Source organism: Sus scrofa, chromosome 12 (assembly GCF_054392235.1).
Source record: "Sus scrofa isolate SSC_HxYL_T2T_F1_AM1 chromosome 12, Sscrofa_HxYL_maternal_Yorkshire_Landrace_v2.0, whole genome shotgun sequence".
Classification (NCBI taxonomy): domain Eukaryota; kingdom Metazoa; phylum Chordata; class Mammalia; order Artiodactyla; family Suidae; genus Sus; species Sus scrofa.
Window position 1 is genome coordinate 11,876,049 of NC_139394.1, and position 18,545 is coordinate 11,894,593.

An 18,545-nucleotide genomic window follows, 5' to 3' on the forward strand; every position below is an offset into this window, starting at 1 on the left:
CCACCGGCATCTAAATGTCACACATGTGGAGGAAGCCAGCTCAGACCTCCCAGCCCAGCCTTCAGCTCTGCTGAATTTCCTCAGAGCATCCTTAGTCAACACGACCCGGGAAAGAATTGCCCAACCAAGAGACGTCTGAATTCCTGATCCACAGCATCACGAGATGCAATAAAACAGAGGTTGTTTTGAGCCCCTATCTTTGGGGCTGGGCTGCCACTCAGCAATTCACAGCCAGAGCAGCATCTCTCTCTCCCTGGACCGCACCTGCCTCACCTTGAAGTTCTCAGCCCAGAACGAGGTGGGACACCACCCAACACGTGTTGAGTGGGTGACGCCACCAACCTCTTTGCTTCTGTACAACGTGATGCGTCTTGCTAAAGAGACCTGGGCCTCAGTCCCAGACGATGGGTGAATTCCCTAACAATTTTTGTTTTCTCCTGGCAAACACTTGAGTTACAACAGCGCGTTAGCTCAGCAAAGTGATTCAGCTTTACATGCATGTACCTCCACGCTTTTTCAGATTCTTTTCCCATATAGGTTGTCACAGAATACTGAGGAGAGTCCTCTGTGCTACACAGTAGGGCCTTGTTGGTTACCTATTTGATATACGGTAGTGCTTAGATGTTAATCCCAAAGGCTTAATGTATCACACCATTTTTCAAGACAACAAATGGCAAAGACGGAACAGATCCGGGCAGTGACCTGCAGTGGGAGATCCCAGCAATGCCTGTCTGAAAGCGCTGGCCTGGCCCTGAAGCCCCACACTTGGAAGCAGACGTGCGATGCCTCCATCTGACAGAATGAGGGCAGGGAAGACGAGTGTGCCGCACATGCTCTGGCTTCTCCCCGCTGCCAGCACTTCCTTCCTGACCCTCCACTCCCTGCGGCTGGAAGGAGCTCAGGCGGCCTTCCTTCCCTCCACTGCTGGGCACCTGCTAACTTGCCAGGCCCAGGCTTCTCTCCCAGCATCCCCACCTCCCCACATACTGGGGCCTCTGGGGGGTGGGGGGTAAACCCCTGGGGCAAAATCCAGGGTCCTGGATACTGCAGGTGGCTAGTAACTGCCACTCCTAGAATCCCAAACCCTGGGAGCTCCCTGGTGGACCAGTGATTGGGACTCAGCCTTTCACTGCTGCAGCCCAGGTTCAATCCCAGGTCTGATAACTGAGACCCCCACATCACGCTACTGCACAGCACAGTGGCCAAAAAAGAAAAAAGAATCCCAAACAGAAAAAAGAATCCCCCAAAAGAAAAAAGAATCCTTTGGTGCTCATAATTTTCTCCCCCCGCAAAATGTTCACCTCTACCCAGCTGCTTCCAGTCTCTTCCTCCTGAGATTAAAGCACAGGGACCCTCCTAGCTCACACTCCTAAATGTTCCTTATAATAATTACTGTTACTAAGATTAGATTACTACTCTACTACTAGATATTAGGTTACCTTAGTACTCTTACAGCTAATGCTCATCAAGCACTATAATCCGGGCACTTCTCCGAGGATTTTACATACATTAGGCCACAGGCAGCTATTGGCCCCGAGTTCATTCTGGTTTGAATGTGTCATTCTGTATGGGTTGACCCAAGCTTACTGGTGTCATCTCTTTATCCACCACAGCAGGAGCAGCTGCACCATGTGCAGGGCCCAGGGCAAAATGAAAATACACAGGCCCTTGTTCAAAAACCACAAAGCATTTCAAGACAGCAACCGCAAAGCATTAACCCACCATCCACACCGTGGTCCCGACTTGAACAGTGCACAACCTGCCCAGCTGTATGTCGAAGCCCTGCACTCCATTTACAATTCCCACTCCCAATTCTTTCTCTTCCTGTTTCCAAGGGGCAGCCAAAGGGATCCTAAAAACAGTTTATCAGCCAACATCATTCCTGGAATAATTACTGAAAAACCACAAATCAGTTCTCATTGTAATCTAAGTAAATCCAGGAGTTCCCCTAGTGACCTAGCAGTTAAGGAACCGGTATTGTCACTGCTGTGCTGCAAGTTCCGGGCTGCAGGCACAGCCAGAAAAAAAAAAAAAAAAAAAAAAAAAGTAAATCCAGGGAGGTCCCGTTGTGGCTCAGCAGAAATGAATCTGACTAGCATCCATGAGGATGCAGCTTCAATACCTGGATTCGCTCAGTGGGTTAAGGATTCAGCATTGCTCTGACCTGTGGTGTAGGTCACACATGCCTACATCTGGCACTGCTGTGACTGTGGCGTAGGCCGGCAGCCACAGTTCTGATTTGACCCCTAGCCTGGGAAAAAGACAAAAAAATTTAAAAAAAATTTTTTAAATAAATCCAAAGTCATTGTCATGGTTTACAGGCCTCCATCAGAGCTTCCCAAGGGAGGGTGGAGTACAGAGACAGGGCCAAAGAGCTCAGAGGTCTTCTGAGATTCAGTTCCTCTCGGCCCCTGGGGAAGCCAGGTGGGACCCAGGCACCTGGAGAGTCCACAACAGCCTCACAGCAACCCTGTCTGTGCCCTGCACGGTTCCAGGGGAAGGGGTCCCTCTAGAGCATAATATAGAGAGAGGCCAGATGCCAGGCATCCTGGTTAGAGCCCCAAGCTGGCCACCCCCAACCACCAGCAGCCTTGGTGGTGTTCCCAAGAAAGGCATGCAAAGCATCCGTCATCGGTCTCCATGTGCGACACCACACGGGAAGGGCGGGACCCACACCCCAGGTGATCAGCACCCCAAGCGACATCTTCCCACCCTCACCCCTGCTCGCTCTCCCATCAGCCACATCACCCGGAGTGGCTCTTCCTAGAACACCCCAAGCTCGTTACTGCCTCGGGCCCTTTTCAGGTCCCGCCTGTCGAGAATGTTCCGTTCTGGTCCCCGCATGACTGGCCCCATCTTGTCATCCAGCTCTCGCTCTCATCACCTCCTCAGGGAGGTCTCTCCTGCCCCAACCACCCTCCACTGCTTCACTGTCCTATTTTGTCCTTAGCGCTTATCTAAAGGCTCTGACCTCACCTTGGTGGTGGATGTGTCTCCTTGCCTGCTGCCGGGCTCCCCCTCTGGAAAGGAGTTCCAGGACAGCACAGGTGTATCTGCCTGCTCCCCCCATGACCCCTGGGGGCTGTTTCCAGAACGCAGGAAGGCTGTTTCTCCAATTTGGGCAGCTGCAGTCCTGCACTCTACCAGGCAGACAGTTCTCGGCTGGGGGGCACGGTCGGGGGGAATGCTGGCTTGCTCAACCTCGTTCTCTGCAGGCACTGAGACCTCACCCCGCCAGGATCGGGTTAGGGAGGCTTTGAGATGCTCCCCGCTGGACATTCCTCTGCTCAGCCACCTTCCTGCCTCCCAATAGATACACATGCCCATCACCCCTCACCCTAATTCTTCACCTGAGCTGCTGGTTTAGTTCAACCAGGCAGAGCAGAGGGACCACCACCCTTTCCATCAGGAAGCTCCCACTTTAGCAGGAGGGTCAAGACACAAGAGGGTAAAAGGACAAAATAAGAGAAGCTCAGGGGTTCCGGTTGCGGCTCAGTGGAAATAAATCTGACTAGCATCTATGAGGATGCAGGTTCAATCCCTGGCCTTGCTCAGTGGGTTAAGGATCTGAGCTGTGGTGTAGGTCGCAGACGCAGCTCGGATCCTGCATTGCTGGGGCTGTGGCAGATTTGACCCCTAGCCTGGGAACCTCCATGGGCTGAGGGCACAGCCATAAAAAGACAAGTAAATAAATAGACAGACAGACAGACGGATAGAAATAAAAATAAATAAATAAAAAAGAGGATTCCGATCAGCGAAATACAGAGAACGTGTCTTGGCTGTTACTTTATAAGAGCCAAGACAGGAGGCAGACAAGTAGAAGACAAAAGGGCAGACAAGCAAGTGTAGGTTCAAATCCGGCCCCCGCTTCATCTAGTGGGAGACAAGATGGGTGATTTAATCCAAGTCTCAGTATTGACATCTGCAAAATGGGCATAACTGCACCAATTTCACTAGGTTATTCGAGGGATTCAATGGCACGATGTACATCAAGGACTTGGCAGAATTTCAGGTTCAGAAGAGAGTTTTTTGTGGGGGGCAGCACTGTGGCATGCAGAAGTTCTCAGGCCAGGGATCGAATCTGTGCCACAGCAGTGACAACGCAAGATCCTTAATGGCTAGACCACCAGGGAACTCTGGAATATAACTTTTTAAAATTCATGGTAGTCCACTGATTGCTGTCATTACTAGCTCAATGGGGAGAGAAAGAACATTCCGAGGAGGGTTAGGGGAGCAGTGTGCAAGGCATAGATACAATCCTGGGGTGGGTGGCACTTGGCTCTTGTCCCTACGTGGGCAACCCATTCACTGCCTTGAGTACGACGCAGGCCCCAGCTTGCACCCTCCCTCCAAGAGCCTGTGGTCCGCCCCCCTCCCAGTCAAACTGGCTGGAAGCAGAGGCACCTCCTCTCTGCCACTCCCTGCCTCCTTCAGCTCCTCCCATTCCAAACGACGCCACCCAGGATGGACATGGTCCTTGTCCCCCACCTGAATCGCTGCAGTGACCTTCTCAGATGCCAGGCTCACTCTCTGCCAGCCCACGCTGGCACACTGATGGACCTTGCCATTCCCCGAGCCCTGGTCTTCAGTGACTTCCTTCTGCTTGGCCACCGTACCCCCCCACCCCACCCCACACACACTAGCTCAACCTACCTCTTCAGCCTCTGTGCCACTGCTGCCTGCTCTGGGTTGAACTGGGTTCCCCCCACACACACAAAAAAAGATATGCTGAAGGTCTAACCCCCTATCCCTCAGAAGGTGACCTTATTTAGAAACAGGGTCATCGCAGATGTTAAGATGAGGTCATACTGGAATGCTGCGAGTCCTTAACCCAGTATAACTGATGTCCTTAAAAGAAGAGAGAGACACAGAAGGGAGAACTCCACGTGAAGACACAGGGAAGATGGCCAAGTGACCAAGGAGGCAAGGATCGTAGTTAGACCATCACATGCTAAGAATGCCTGGGGCTCCAGAGCTCCAGACAAAACTCTAATCCAAAAAGATACCAGCACCCCAATGTTGACTGAAGCACGGCTCACAACAGCCAAGACATGAAAGCAACCTAAATGTCCATTGACAGATAAATGGATTAAGGAGATGTGGTACATACCACACAATGGAATACTACTCAGCCATAAAAAAGGATGAAATGATGCCATTTACAGCAACATGGATGTGACTATACTAAATGAAGTAAGTTAAAAAGAGAAAGACAAATACCATATGTTATCACTTCTACATAGAATCTAAAATATGACACAAATTAACATATTTACAAAACGAAAATATACAGACATAGAGAACAGATTCGTGGTTGCCAACAGGGTGGGGACAGAGGAGAGAAGGATTGGAAGTTTGGGGTTAACGGAGGCAAACTATTATGTATAGGATGGACAAATAACAAAGTCCTACTGTATAGAAGAGGGAACTATATTCAATATTCTGTGATTAAACTGTAATATAAAAGAACCCGAAAATGAATATATATATATGGCGTTCCTGCTGTGGCACAACAGGATCGGCAGCATCTCTGCAACGCTGGGACACAGATTCGATCCCTGGCCTGGCACAGTGGGTTAAGGATCTGGCATTGCAGCAGCTGCAGAGTAGGCTGCAACTGCGGCTCAGATCTGATCCCTAGCCCAGAAACTCATAGGCAAAAAAAAAAAAAAAAAAAAAAAAACCAGGGTGGCCAAAAAAAAGAAAAGAACATGTAACTGAGTCGCTTTGCTGTACAGCAGAAATTAACACAACACTGCAAATCAACTCTACTTCGATAAAATAAAAACAAAATAAAAGGATGCCTGGGGCTACCAGGAGGTGGAGAGGCAAGAAAGAACTTCCTCTAGAGCTTCAAAGGCTCTGCCAGCACCTAGCGTTTTAACTTCTAGCCTCCAGATGAGAGGATACACTTCTGCTGTGTGTGTGTGTGTGTGTCGGCTGTGCCCAGAGCATGCACAAGCTCCCAGGCCAGGGATCAAATCCATGCCACAGCACTGACCCAAGCCACAGCTGTGACAGGGCTGGATCCTTAACCCGTTGAGCCACCAGCAAGCTTCCACATTTCTGTGGTTTAAGCCACTCGGTGCTGCGTTAGGGCAGCTCCGCGAAACTAACACACCACCTGCACATCCCCAAAGCTCAGCCTAACAGCACTACTGTTCCTGAAACATCTCACATCCCGCCGCCCACCCCATCCCACGGGCAACGTGCCAACCCAACACCTCGACTGGCTGTATCTCAGCCAGCACGTTCCGCCCTTCCTCTCGCCCTTCCAAACACCTCCCTAACCTTTCAAGTCACACTGTCACAAAGTCCTTCCTCATTCCCCAGAGGGATGGGTCTTGACTTGGACTTCTGGAGCACGTGAAACTTCCTGGCAGCCTGCATGCAGATATTCATTGGGCCGTATGCGAGCACTTACTAAAGAGGTTTTCTGTGCGGCAGCAGAGGTCTGTTCCCTGCCCCCCACATGCACCCCCCAGCTCCCAAAGGGGGCCCAGGACTCTAGTGGGGGCTGATCAGAGTCACACACCTCCAATCCTAAGTGATCGGGCCCAGGACCCAGGAGCCAAGCAGGGCTCCTCTGAACCAGCAAGAGAGAGAGCTGCTTCTTCCCCCTCAAATCCCACATGAAAAGGACGCAATCCCCAAAAAACAAGGACTTCATCCGCCATCATAAGCAGAGCCTGAAAGAATGGGCCACCTCACTCAGAAGCCCAGACGAAAGAGTCAGTCTCAGCAGTATTGAATTAGGCTGGTATCTGTGAGGACGTGGGTTCAGTTCCTGAGTTAGGGATCTGGTGTTGCTATGGCTGTGGTGTAGGCCGGCAGCTGCAGCTGATTTGACCCCTAGCCTGGAAACTTCCATATGCCATGAGTGTCGCCCTAAAAAAGAAAAAAAAAAAAATCAGTCTCTCCAGAGTTTATTTCATAAGCCAAAGCTGTGCCCCTTTTGCACTCGGGTTGGCTGAGCTGGGTTTCGGTTGTTTACAAACAGAGAGTCCCAGCTGTCCCCCTGTAGGAGCCTGGACTGCAACAGGTATTAGAACAGGGTCAGTCCCTGCCCTCAAGTTGTTTTTCCTCCAAAAAGTTACATGTAAGCTGAGACCTAGCTTATGAATATGTGTTCACTTGATGGCGGTCTGGCTTAGGCTACTAAAAATAGCTACCATTTATCAAGTGGCTCCTACCCTAATCATATTACATACGTTATTTCAAATCAGCAGAGTTCCATTTTACAGACAGGGAAGGAAAAGCAGCGCGTTTAAGCAGCTTTCCCAAGACCATGCAGCTGGTATGAACCCAATGCCTCCTACTCAGTCTCATCTCTGCTCTGCCACAAAGGCGGTAGATCCCTCCACTTGGGAAATGACAGAGCTCGAACTTGAACCCGGGGCCTGCCCAGCCCAGAGGCCACGTTCCTCCCACTTCCCTTTCCACTTGGAAGAAGGCCGGGTGGGGCCGAGCTGGTCCATGCCAGGAACGACCTTAAAACTAATCTCTGGTCTTGGGCTGGGACAGTCCTGAGACTCACTCACTCCTGGTGGCGCCAACCCTGCTGGCCTGACTCACAGCCACACGAACCCCGTGAGCCCATGAGAGACACCGGAATGCCCATTTCCCAGCTGACTTCCCGGGACGGGCAGAGGAACCAGTGTCAGTAAGGTCAGCGTGTCCCCTTCCTGCGCACAGATGACGTGGGAAGCCAGAATCCAACGTTTGCCTTGGTGAGTGTGGCCTCACTGAATACAAAGGGAGTTCAAACGGGTCAAAAGTCCTTCCATGCGCTCAGCTTAGGGGACTTTGGTTCACTGTGGACTGACCTTTGCCAGTGGGTCTGAGATGCTCAAAGGTGGTCAATCACCACTTCTCTGGCCTGAGGCTGTGGACCGAATGTTTGGGTCCTTCCAAAAATATACGTACGTACGTAGAAGCCCTGAGCCCCAATGAGCGAACTCGCATGCTCATGGATACTAGTCGGGTTCTTAACCAGCTGAGCCACAATGGAAACTCTTATTTCATTTCATTTCATTGCTGGCCTGTTTTTAACAACTGTGCTGAGTGTGGTCTCCCCTTGACGAGGTCAACACCACCCTCTTGAAACAACGCGAGCACATTTCCATGGCAAGATGAAAGCTCCTCCCCAGACTGTAGGTTCTACGAGGATGGGGCTTCAAGGCGCACCTCCAGCCCCAAGCAGAGTGCTTTGGTGGATGGGGCTGCTCCAGCAAAAGCTGGTGAATGAACAAGCAAAACTTGAAGAGAGAGGCCCGAGGTTGTTTGATCGGAAAAAAACATAATTATTTTCCACATAATGGTTTAAGCTGATGTTTTTAGGGCTCAATCCCTTCCCCACTGCATGTTAAAGTTCACAGCTTAACTCTCAGAAACCATTTGATTTCCTTTATTTCCAAGGGTTTGGAGAGCCCTGACTGTTCCCCCCCACCACCACCACCAAAAAAATACCTAACAACACCCCATGCGGCTCAATGAACTGACTTCAGTGTCACCTTTCCCCTGTCCCAGCCTCTGTCTCCATTTGGCAGGGACTAATTAATAAGCAATAAAGTGGCCTTGCTCTTTGGAAAGCTTCTTTTGTTTTTCCCCAAATCTATCTGGGCAGGCTCAGGCTAGTTCACCAACAGGGGTCCTAATTAAAGGCTGAAACTACATTGTAAGGCAAAGCTAGAAATACAGAGCCAGACATTACAGCAGCCTGTTAACAGGAAAATCAACGCAAATTAAGACACAGCCAGACAGAAACCCAAGCAACTCGCCATCGCATAAATTATGTGGATTAGAATCAGGGAATGTTAGCGCTGGAAACGCTGCCTCGAAAGCCCTGGAGAGACATAACATCGCGAAGTTAAGCATGTCCAGCCTTCATTTATAAGGAATTGAAAATAGATGATGAGGCCTGCTGTGGCGACTCTCTAAATTGCCATGTGACTGGAATAAAAGCTATCTGTGCTCCATTCATAATTTAAAGGCTTGGAGGTGGAAATGGGTTTCTAAAATCATCTGTTGTGCCTTTGAGTGCAGAGGAACAGAGTAGTAGAGAGACCTGGAAAAAGGCTGAAGTGGGACATGGCTGTGCCAGCTCAGCTCAGCCTCCGTGCCATCTTCTGTTATATGGGAAGGCTAGTAAGACAACTCACAGGCAGGCCCTTTGCAAACTACAAGAAAATGTGGCAGCAAATAGCCAATTTGGTGTGTTTTGCTTACTCATTCACTCACCCATTCATCCATCCATCGATCCATCTATCCACCCATCCACCCATCCACCCATCCATCCATCCATCCATCCACCCATCCATCCATTCATCCACCCATCCACCCATCCATCCACCCATCCATCCACCCATCCATCCATTCATCCACCCATCCATCCATCCATCCATCCACCCATCCATCCATCCACCCATCCACCCATCCATCCATCCATCCATCCATCCACCCATCCATCCATCCACCCATCCACCCATCCACCAATCCATCCACCCATCCATCCATCCACCCATCCACCCATCCATCCATCCACCCATCCATCCATTCATCCACCCATCCACCCATCCATCCACCCATCCATCCACCCATCCATCCATTCATCCACCCATCCACCCATCCATCCACCCATCCATCCATCCACCCATCCATCCATCCACCCATCCACCCATCCATCCACCCATCCATCCATCCACCCATCCACCCATCCACCAATCCATCCACCCATCCATCCATCCACCCATCCACCCATCCATCCATCCACCCATCCACCCATCCATCCATCCACCCATCCACCCATCCATCCACCCATCCATCCATCCATCCATCCATCCATCCATCCATCCACCCATCCATCCATCCACCCATCCATCCATTCATCCACCCATCCACCCATCCATCCACCCATCCATCCACCCATCCATCCATTCATCCACCCATCCACCCATCCATCCACCCATCCATCCACCCATCCATCCATTCATCCACCCATCCACCCATCCATCCACCCATCCATCCATCCACCCATCCACCCATCCATCCACCCATCCATCCATCCACCCATCCACCCATCCACCAATCCATCCACCCATCCATCCATCCACCCATCCACCCATCCACCCATCCATCCACCCATCCATCCACCCATCCATCCATTCATCCACCCATCCACCCATCCATCCATCCATCCATCCACCCATCCATCCATCCATCCACCCATCCATCCATCCACCAATCCATTCATCCATCCATCCACCCATCCATCCATCCACCCATCCACCCATCCACCAATCCATTCATCCATCCATCCATCCACCCATCCATTCATCCATCCATCCACCAATCCATTCATCCATCCATCCACCAATCCATTCATCCATCCATCCATCCATCCAACTACCCATCCGTCCATCCATTCATCCATCAACCCAGCCAGCCAGCCACCCATCCACCCATCCTTTCATCAACCCATCCACCCACCAGTCCATCCATCTACCCATCCATCCATCCACCCATCCACTCCTATTCTCACTCTTTTCAAAAAAAAAAAAAATGTTTCTGGCAGCTAAACTTAATATGATCCTTGGCAAGTTCCCCCTTTCCTTTTCACACCCTCATTGTGGATACTTGCACATTCACACTCAAGGAAGGACACACACAGGCATCTCCACACCTCCTAGATCAGACACTTTTCCCTGTTGCCACCAGCCGAGCCATTCTGGAGGTTCTGGCAATATGCTCTCTGCCCTCCCAGCCACCAGTGTGAGCCATGCCTAGTGAGCTAGAGCAATCCATCCCAAAGGTGGGTCCATGAATTCAGCCCTCAGGTCTCCCCAAACATCTGAGTACACACAGGATGCTTTTGGTCAGCTGTTGCATGGATGGGTCCAGCCTTTGCACACCCTATCCCAGCCTTACTCGACCACTAGAATGCAAGCCAGCCCTGAAAGAGTGAGGGCTTTTTATTGTTTAGATCATAAAGGCACCCCCAGTACCTGGGACAGTGCCTGTACAGGCCAGGGGTGGGGGGTGGGGGGGCTCTATGAATATTTGAGTGATGGGCATCTTTCAATTCCAGGTCCTTGCCCATACTTTTCCCTCTGCCTACGACCCTCTTTCCTCCCCCTTCCTCTAGCTAATTCCTACTCATCTTTAAGGGCTCAGCATTCAGGTCCTAACAGACAAGCTTTATTGAGGACCTCCTGCCTTCCTCTGGAGAAATGGCCTTTCATTCTGAACTTCATCACCCAAAAGGTGAGAAGCCCAGCCCGGACTTTTCTCATTCTTGCCTGTGACCCATGTATTCGTAATGTGCTAATTCTGTTCCCTAGGATGTCAATTCAATTACATCCATCTCAGGTTATAAAAGCCCCAGAGGTGGGAGACACATCAGGAGTTCTTGCTCTTCCTTCCGCATTCACTCGAAAGCCTGGTCTTCCTGCCTTTATATGCCACCAGGCTGTCAACCTCTCAAGGGCAGAACTGGCTGGGGGTCTCCCAGCATGACTCATACCTGCCCTTAGCAGAGATTCATTGTTGAATGACTGTTCGTTGGGAGGTTTAAGAGCAGAACAAATGAGAGCTGCTGGACAGGCTATTTTGAACTTGCGATTGCGAAGCAGGCTGGCACCAAGGCCTCTCTGGTTAATATTTCAGTTCCTCGTCTCTCAGAGTGACTGGCATCTAGATCACCATGTTCCTGCAGAGCCCCGTCGGCTACACAGAGACATGAGGTTAGAACCCGGTCTGCACCTTGCCCCAGTGGACAGGTAGGCATCACATGATTTTTCTGTCTATTTGACCTACTTAACCAAGGACAAAGAGGCAAGTGCCTGACCCATGAGGCTGAGAGTTTACGAGGGGCCCATAGGATAGGACCTCTCCGAGCAAATAGCCGCGTTACAGGTGAGGGTGATGGGACAGGAGGACTTCTCCCTGAGAAGGGTCCTCCACCCTGAACCCGAATTACTCTGTGGGGCCAGGGGGCTGGCACAGATAGAGATGGAAGAGGATGGCATGGCCAGGGGAGGGTCTTTCTCTTGCCAATATAAGTCTCGTTCGGAAAGTTCTCTGGGCCCCTGCTCTCTCGGGGGTCCCCCAGACCTCACTGCCCTACAGCCTCCAGCGCCAGCCTGGGTGTCCTCTTCCTTCAGGATACAGCAAGATCCCAAAGGTGGCCGAAGGGCTGAGAAAGTCCCCAGAGGGAACAGAGCCGAGGAGGTTTTGCAAAAAGCTGATTCTGAAAAGAGAAATCACACCCCAGTGTTTGACTGAGTTGACGTCTCAGTTCAGTCCTCAGCGAGGCCCTTTTTAGAAACAGCCTCAAGCCCCTGGGAGACTCTGACCTTGGAGGGAGGGGGCACGGGGCGGCGGAGGTGGGGGGGAACAATCGATCTCTGATTCTGAGCTAAGTCATGGCCTGGACCTCTCAGGCAGCACAAACTTGATTCAAAATTAAATTGAGGGCAGAGAAGGGGTGGAGCAGAGAGGAAGAGAAAGCAAAGGTGAACGGATGAGAGGTCACAGCTTCCAAGTCAGGTTCCACACATCAGGATATTTACGAGATCCTGCCAAGCTCACCCCTATGTTCACTGCGGCCTCATTTACAACAGTAAGACTCTGAAGCAACTAAGTGCTCCTCGAGAGCCGAATAGATAAAGACGATGTGGTGTCTCTGCACAATGGACTATGACTCAGCCATAAAAAAGACTGAACAGTTGCAACGACATGGACAGACCGCGAAGGCATCATGCTAAGGGAACGAAGTCAGAGAAAGACAAAGACTGTACGACTGCACGTACATTTGGATTCTAAAACAGAAAACAAGTGGAGTTCCCACGGTGGCGCAGGGGGTGGACGATCTGGCTTGATTCTGTGGAGGAGCCAGTTCCATCCCTGGCCTGATGCATTGAGTTAAGGATCCAGTGTTGGCCCTGGAACTGGAGGGGATGCAGAGACAGGGGAGGAGCAGCCAAGAAACAATAGGGCAGCCTGGGGGCAGAGTCCTGGTCCCCCCTCAACCCCTCAAAGGATACACAGAACAGTATCTTTGAGCTTTCATTTGGGGAGCAGAACTAAAACTCCCAACAAGTGGGAGATGTTTATGTGATGAAGCAGTCTTCATTCCAGAAGAAAGTCAAGGTTGAGAACCTTGAGAACCACAGAAGCTCATCGGGTGACCCCCTGAGGCCAGATTAAAGGAAGGCAGGCCCGACACACACCCGGATCCTTGTCGGCAATGCCGCCCTTGAACTACTGCTATAAAACTTCTCACCAAGTCCTCCCCCGTTGGGACACTGATTTTTTTAGGCACTAGCCAGCTGTTGTCCCCCTTTGTCTAGCAAAGTGGTAAAGCTATTTTTTTCTCCTTCACTCAAAACTCTGTCTCCGATATTCCATTCGGCCTCAGTGGGCAGAGGCCAGGTTTCAGTGACACTCTTGAAACTGAGCAGGACCCTGGGGGGCTCCTGGGCTCACAAGCCTTCCTGGGTCCCCCATTTCTTGTTTTTAGGGAATACGCTTCAGGCTCCATGACCTTCCCTGAGTTACAAAGGGCAGGTTCAAACAGTTGCTAATCAGGGAAGGGAGGGGATGGCATCTCTGCAGCACCAGGACACAGGTTCGATGCCCAGCACTGGCAATAGTGGGTTAAAATAGCGGTGTTGCTGCAGCTGCAGTGTAAGTTGCAACTGTGCAGCTCAGTTCTGATCCCTGGCCTCGGAACTCCATTTGCCATGGATCGGCCAAAAAAGAAAAGAAAAGAAAAGAAACAGGAGTGCAGCTTGGGGGCAGGTCCTGGTTCCTCTTCAAAGAATATACATAACAATATCTTTGAGTTCTTCTGCAGAACTAAAACCCCCAACAAATGAAGACCAGAGAGGGGAGCACAGAACAGTCCCAGGGCCACGAAACACCACCTCTGAAGAAGGTCGAAAGCTTGCATCTACCCTGATCCTAATCTGCAGCCCTATTTTCCACTCCCAAATTCTAAGATCACTTCCTATTCTCTCCCAAAAGAGGGCACGGTCTTTAGGGCACGAGCCTGCTGTGGCCTCCTTTGCCTGGTAAGACAATAAAGCTATTTTTTTTTTCCCCTTCGCCCCAAACTCTGTCTCCATATTCTATTCGGCACAGTGGACCGAGGCCGAGTTTGGGAGCACGCTCCCTCTTCAGGACACCTGCAACTCAAAACAGCTCAGGGGCTCCAACCCCAAAGTGCACACGTATAGATGCATTTAAGTGTGGCCTTCAGGCCTTGCGGCCCTGGCCCAGGAACGAGCTGAATCCAGCAGATTCCACAAAGACAGCTGAGTTCTACGGCGCCGCGTGGGGAGGGATCCGGGTCTGACACAGACCAAGTGAGGTGCTTCTGGAACCCAAGCCGAGCAAACACACATGACCCTGCAGCCAGGCGAGGGGGATGGGAGGAGGACAGGGCCTCAGAGCCAGTGGTACAGCGCATGGTAACAGCTGACACCTACCACGCACGAACATTTGCCAGGAATCTTCTATTGCTGTATAAGACCTAACTCATTTTCTCCTCCAAATGACCCACGATGATCCCCTTATTGTCCCATTTTACTTTTTTTTTTTTTTTTGGCCACGCCCACGGCATATGGAAGTTCCAGGGCCAGGGATCCAGCAAGCCCCATAGCAGCAACCCCAGCTGTGAGAATGCTGGATCCTTAACCCAAGGCACAGAAACACCCCATTAATGTTTCATTTTTTTGTTGGTTGGTTGGTTGGTTGGTTGGTTGGTTGGATGGTTTTTTGTTGTTTAGGGCTGTACCAACAGCATGTGGAGGCTCCCAGGCTAGGGGTTGAATTGGAGCTATAGCGGCCGGCCTACACCACAGCCACGGCAATGTCAGATCCAAGCTGAGTCTGCAACCTACACCACAGCTCAGGGCAACGCTGGATCCTTAACCCACTGAGCGAGGCCAGGAATCAAACCCCCTTCCTCATGGATACTAGTGGGATTTGCTACGCTGAGCCATATTGGGAATTTCAACGTCCCATTTCAGAGCTGAGCAGATCCAGGCCAGGCAAAGTTTTGAAATGAGCCCAGTGTCCCAGGGCTAGTAAGTGACAGACCCGGGCAGCCTGGTTCCAAATTCCATGCTGTGGATAACTCACCCCTTCAGGTTCAGAAGATTAGACCCAAGCGTCTGAATCTGTGCACAAATATTTTCTTGAGCACCTACCATGATCCAGGCCTTGTTGTAAGCACTTGGAGGCATGAACAAGATTAATAAGATAGTTCTATCTCCATCCTAGATAAAACATTGCAGGGTGAGAGACAGGCAATAAAGAAACAAGATAAATAAGATAGTTCTATCTCCATCCTAGATAAAACATTGCAGGGTGAGAGACAGGCAATAAAGAAGTAAACTGGACTTTCCATCAAGGCTCAGTGGTAATGAACCTGACTAGTATCCATGAGGACACAGGTTCGATCCCTGTCTTCGCTCAGTGGGTTAAGGATCCGGCGTTGCCGTGAGCTGTGGTGTAGGCTGCAGACACGGCTCAGACCCTGCATTGCTGTGGCTGTGGTGTAGGCCAGCAGGTGCAGCTCCAATTTGACCCCTAGCCTGGAAACTTCCATATGCTGTGGGTGTGGCCCTAAAAAGACAAAAAAAAAAAAAAAAAAAGAGAGAGAGAGAAATAAACCAAGATGAGGTCAACAGTGATATGGGTCATTGAAATAAATGGGGAGAAAAGGGAAGAGACACGCGTGAAGGAAGGCAGTGTTGGAGACGCCAGTCAGGAGAGATCTCCTCAAGGATGTGGCATCAGAGCAGAGATGAGAAGGAAGGGAAGGGACCAGACACTTGAAGTCTGAGGGGAGAGCTTGCTGGTAAGAGGGAACAGTCGGTGCAAAAGCCCTAAGGCAGACAAAAGTTGTGTCTGAGGACCAAAAATAAGCACACGGTCAGGAGTGCGGGGAGAGGCTTGGCGATGGGCAGGGGGAGATGCCAGGCATCTGAGCCCTTGGCCATCACACCTTCCCGGCTGGTTGAGCACATTCTTAGGTGCATGACTTCATTTACTCCTCACAGCATTCTATGAGGTGGGTACAGAACCTCCATTGATTAATCGATTGATTGATTGATTGATCGGTTGATGAAATTTTTATGGCTGCACCTGCGGCACTTGGCACATGGAAGTGCCCCAGGGCCGGGATTGAATCTGAGCTGCACCCATAACCCCCTGTAGCACCGCAGGAAATCCGACCCCTTGATTAAACTTCTCACCTCTGAACTGCGAGAGGCTAGAATAGAGGCTTTTCCATTGTAGGTTATAACAAGTTCTTGAATAGGATTCCCCGTGCTATACGGTAGGTCCTTGTTTATCTATTTTATATAAAGTCACGTGTATCTGTTAATCCCAAACTCTGAATTTATCCCCCCTCTTCCCCTTTCCCCTTTGTCTTTTGTCTTTTGTTGTTGTTGTTGTTGTTGCTATTTCTTGGGCCGCTCCCGCGGCATATGGAGGTTCCCAGGCTAGGGGTTGAATCGGAGCTGTAGCCACCAGCCTAGGCCAGAGCCACAGCAACACGGGATCCGAGCCGCGTCTGCAACCTACACCACAGCTCACGGCAACGCTGGATCGTTAACCCACTGAGCGAGGCCAGGGACCGAACCCGCAACCTCATGGTTCCTAGTTGGATTCGTTAACCACTGCGCCACGACGGGAACTCCCCCTTTCCCCTTTGGTAACCATACATTTGTTTTCTGTGTGCGTCTGTTTCTGGTTTGGAAATAAGCTCATTTGTCTCCCTGTTTTGGATTCCCCGTATCAGCAATGTCGTCGGACATCTGTCTTTGTCTGGCCTACTTCACTCGGGAGAATCACCTCTAGGTCCATACGAGTTGCTGCAAAGGGCATCATTTCATTCTCTTTTCTGCAGGCCCCCGAATTTATAGTCCTCCGTGGCTGCAATCCTGGGAAAGACGCATACGCGTCCAAAGGAGACAGGAGCAGAGGCCGTTTCTCAAGCCCCCCTGACAGCCTGTTTGGCAATGAGCGTTCTTGACCGAAAGGCATGGTTCCCCCCGGGCGGTGAGTAGGCAGGGGGAAAAGCCCAGGATTAGTCAACCCCTGGCCTCACAGGAAGCTCGCTTTCCTGTCAACAAGGCGCAGAGCGAACAGCCCTCGACCTCGGGCCAGAGGGCCCTCCGCCTGGCCCCTGTCACAAGACTCAGATGGAGGGAATCGTTTCCGCAAGGGGGGGAAAACACACCCAGCCGTGTCTGCCCCTGGCCCCACGAGCTGCCCCTTCGGCTCGGGCTGAGCTCCGGCTGGGGGACAGCTCCGGAGAAGCCTGCCTGGGTCTCACAAATCTCGGTTTCAATGATGGGCCAGATATTTCCCCACAAACCCATGCGACACTAAAAGCAGAAGTTCTTGAGCATGTGGCAACCTGGTTCCCGCTGAGGAGCTGGTAAATGCTATGGATTAACTCTCCCCCTGGGGAGAAAAAAAAAAATCTGACCTCAAACACTTGGGGTCACATTTCCAAGCACCTTGAACTCCTGAAGCCCATTTATTGATGAACGAATATTCACGAATTGCCCACTAGGCATCAGGCACTGTGCTGGGAATATGACGGGGGAAGAAGGGAACTCAGTAAAATGCCTCGGGGCTGCCAAAAAAGAAGAGAAAAGAAAAAAAAAGCTCTGCGTGTTATTAAAAAGAAAAGAGAAAAAGAGAGAGAGCTCCCATTGTGGACCAGTGGGTTAAGAACTCGACTAGGATCCGTGAGGATGTGGGTTCAATTCCTGGCTTCAATCACTGGATTAAGGAGCCAACGTTGTCACAAGCTGCAGCATAGGTTTCAGATGCTGCTCGAATCCAGTGTTGCTGTGGCTGTGGTGTAGGCCGGCAGCTGCAGCTCCAATTCGACTCCTAGCCTGGGAACTTCCATATGCAGCAGGTGCGGGCCTAAGAAGAGATTAGATTAATTAATTCATTAAAAATCTTTCCGTTTTCATCAAAAGAAGCTGGTGGAGCAGCGGGTTAAGGATCCGGTGTTGTCACTGCTGTGGGCACGGTTTCAATCTCTGGCCCAGGAACTTCTACGTGCTTCCAGGCACAGTGAAAAAGAGAAAAAAGAAAAGATTTCATTGAGATGCCGGCAGGGGCCGGGAGTTCCTGCTGTGGCTCAGCAGTAATGAACCCAACTTGTATCCATGAGAACGCGGGTTTGATTCCTGGCCTCACTCAGTGGGTGAAGGATACGGCGTTGCCCACAAGCCACGGCATAGGTCACAGATGCAGCTCGAATCCGGGGTTGCTGTGGCATGGGCCAGCGGCTATAACACCAATTTGCCCCCTAGCCTGGGAACTTCCATATGCCGAAGGTTTCGGCCCTAAAAAGAAAAAACAAAAAAAGAAAAGAAAAGATGCTGGCAGGGTTGGTTTCTCCTGGAGGCTCAGAGGGAGAACGTGTTCCTTGCCTCCCCCAGCTTCTCTGGTTGCCAGGAAACCTTGGTATCGCCGGCCTGTAGGCACATCACTCCATCCGTCTCCACATC

At 51.0% G+C, this 18,545-nt stretch overlaps 1 protein-coding gene and 1 long non-coding RNA gene across 18 annotated transcripts in view; one reads left to right on the forward strand and one right to left on the reverse strand.

Moving 5' to 3' along the window:
- ARSG (arylsulfatase G) overlaps positions 1 to 18,545 on the reverse strand; it is a 129,636-nt gene that overhangs the window by 63,900 nt on the left and 47,191 nt on the right. The gene's annotated exons all lie outside the window — the stretch shown is intronic.
- On the forward strand, positions 7,590 to 17,052 carry LOC110255982 (uncharacterized). Of its 3 annotated transcripts, none has more exons than XR_014820892.1 (4): positions 7,590 to 7,730; positions 11,144 to 11,262; positions 11,665 to 11,777; positions 13,856 to 14,114. It is a non-coding gene; the product is annotated as an uncharacterized LOC110255982 (long non-coding RNA). The 3 variants fall into 3 exon arrangements; XR_002337055.2 differs by lacking the exon at positions 13,856 to 14,114 and adding an exon at positions 16,919 to 17,052 and having other exon boundaries at positions 7,595 to 7,730; positions 11,166 to 11,262; XR_002337054.2 differs by having other exon boundaries at positions 7,595 to 7,730; positions 11,166 to 11,262.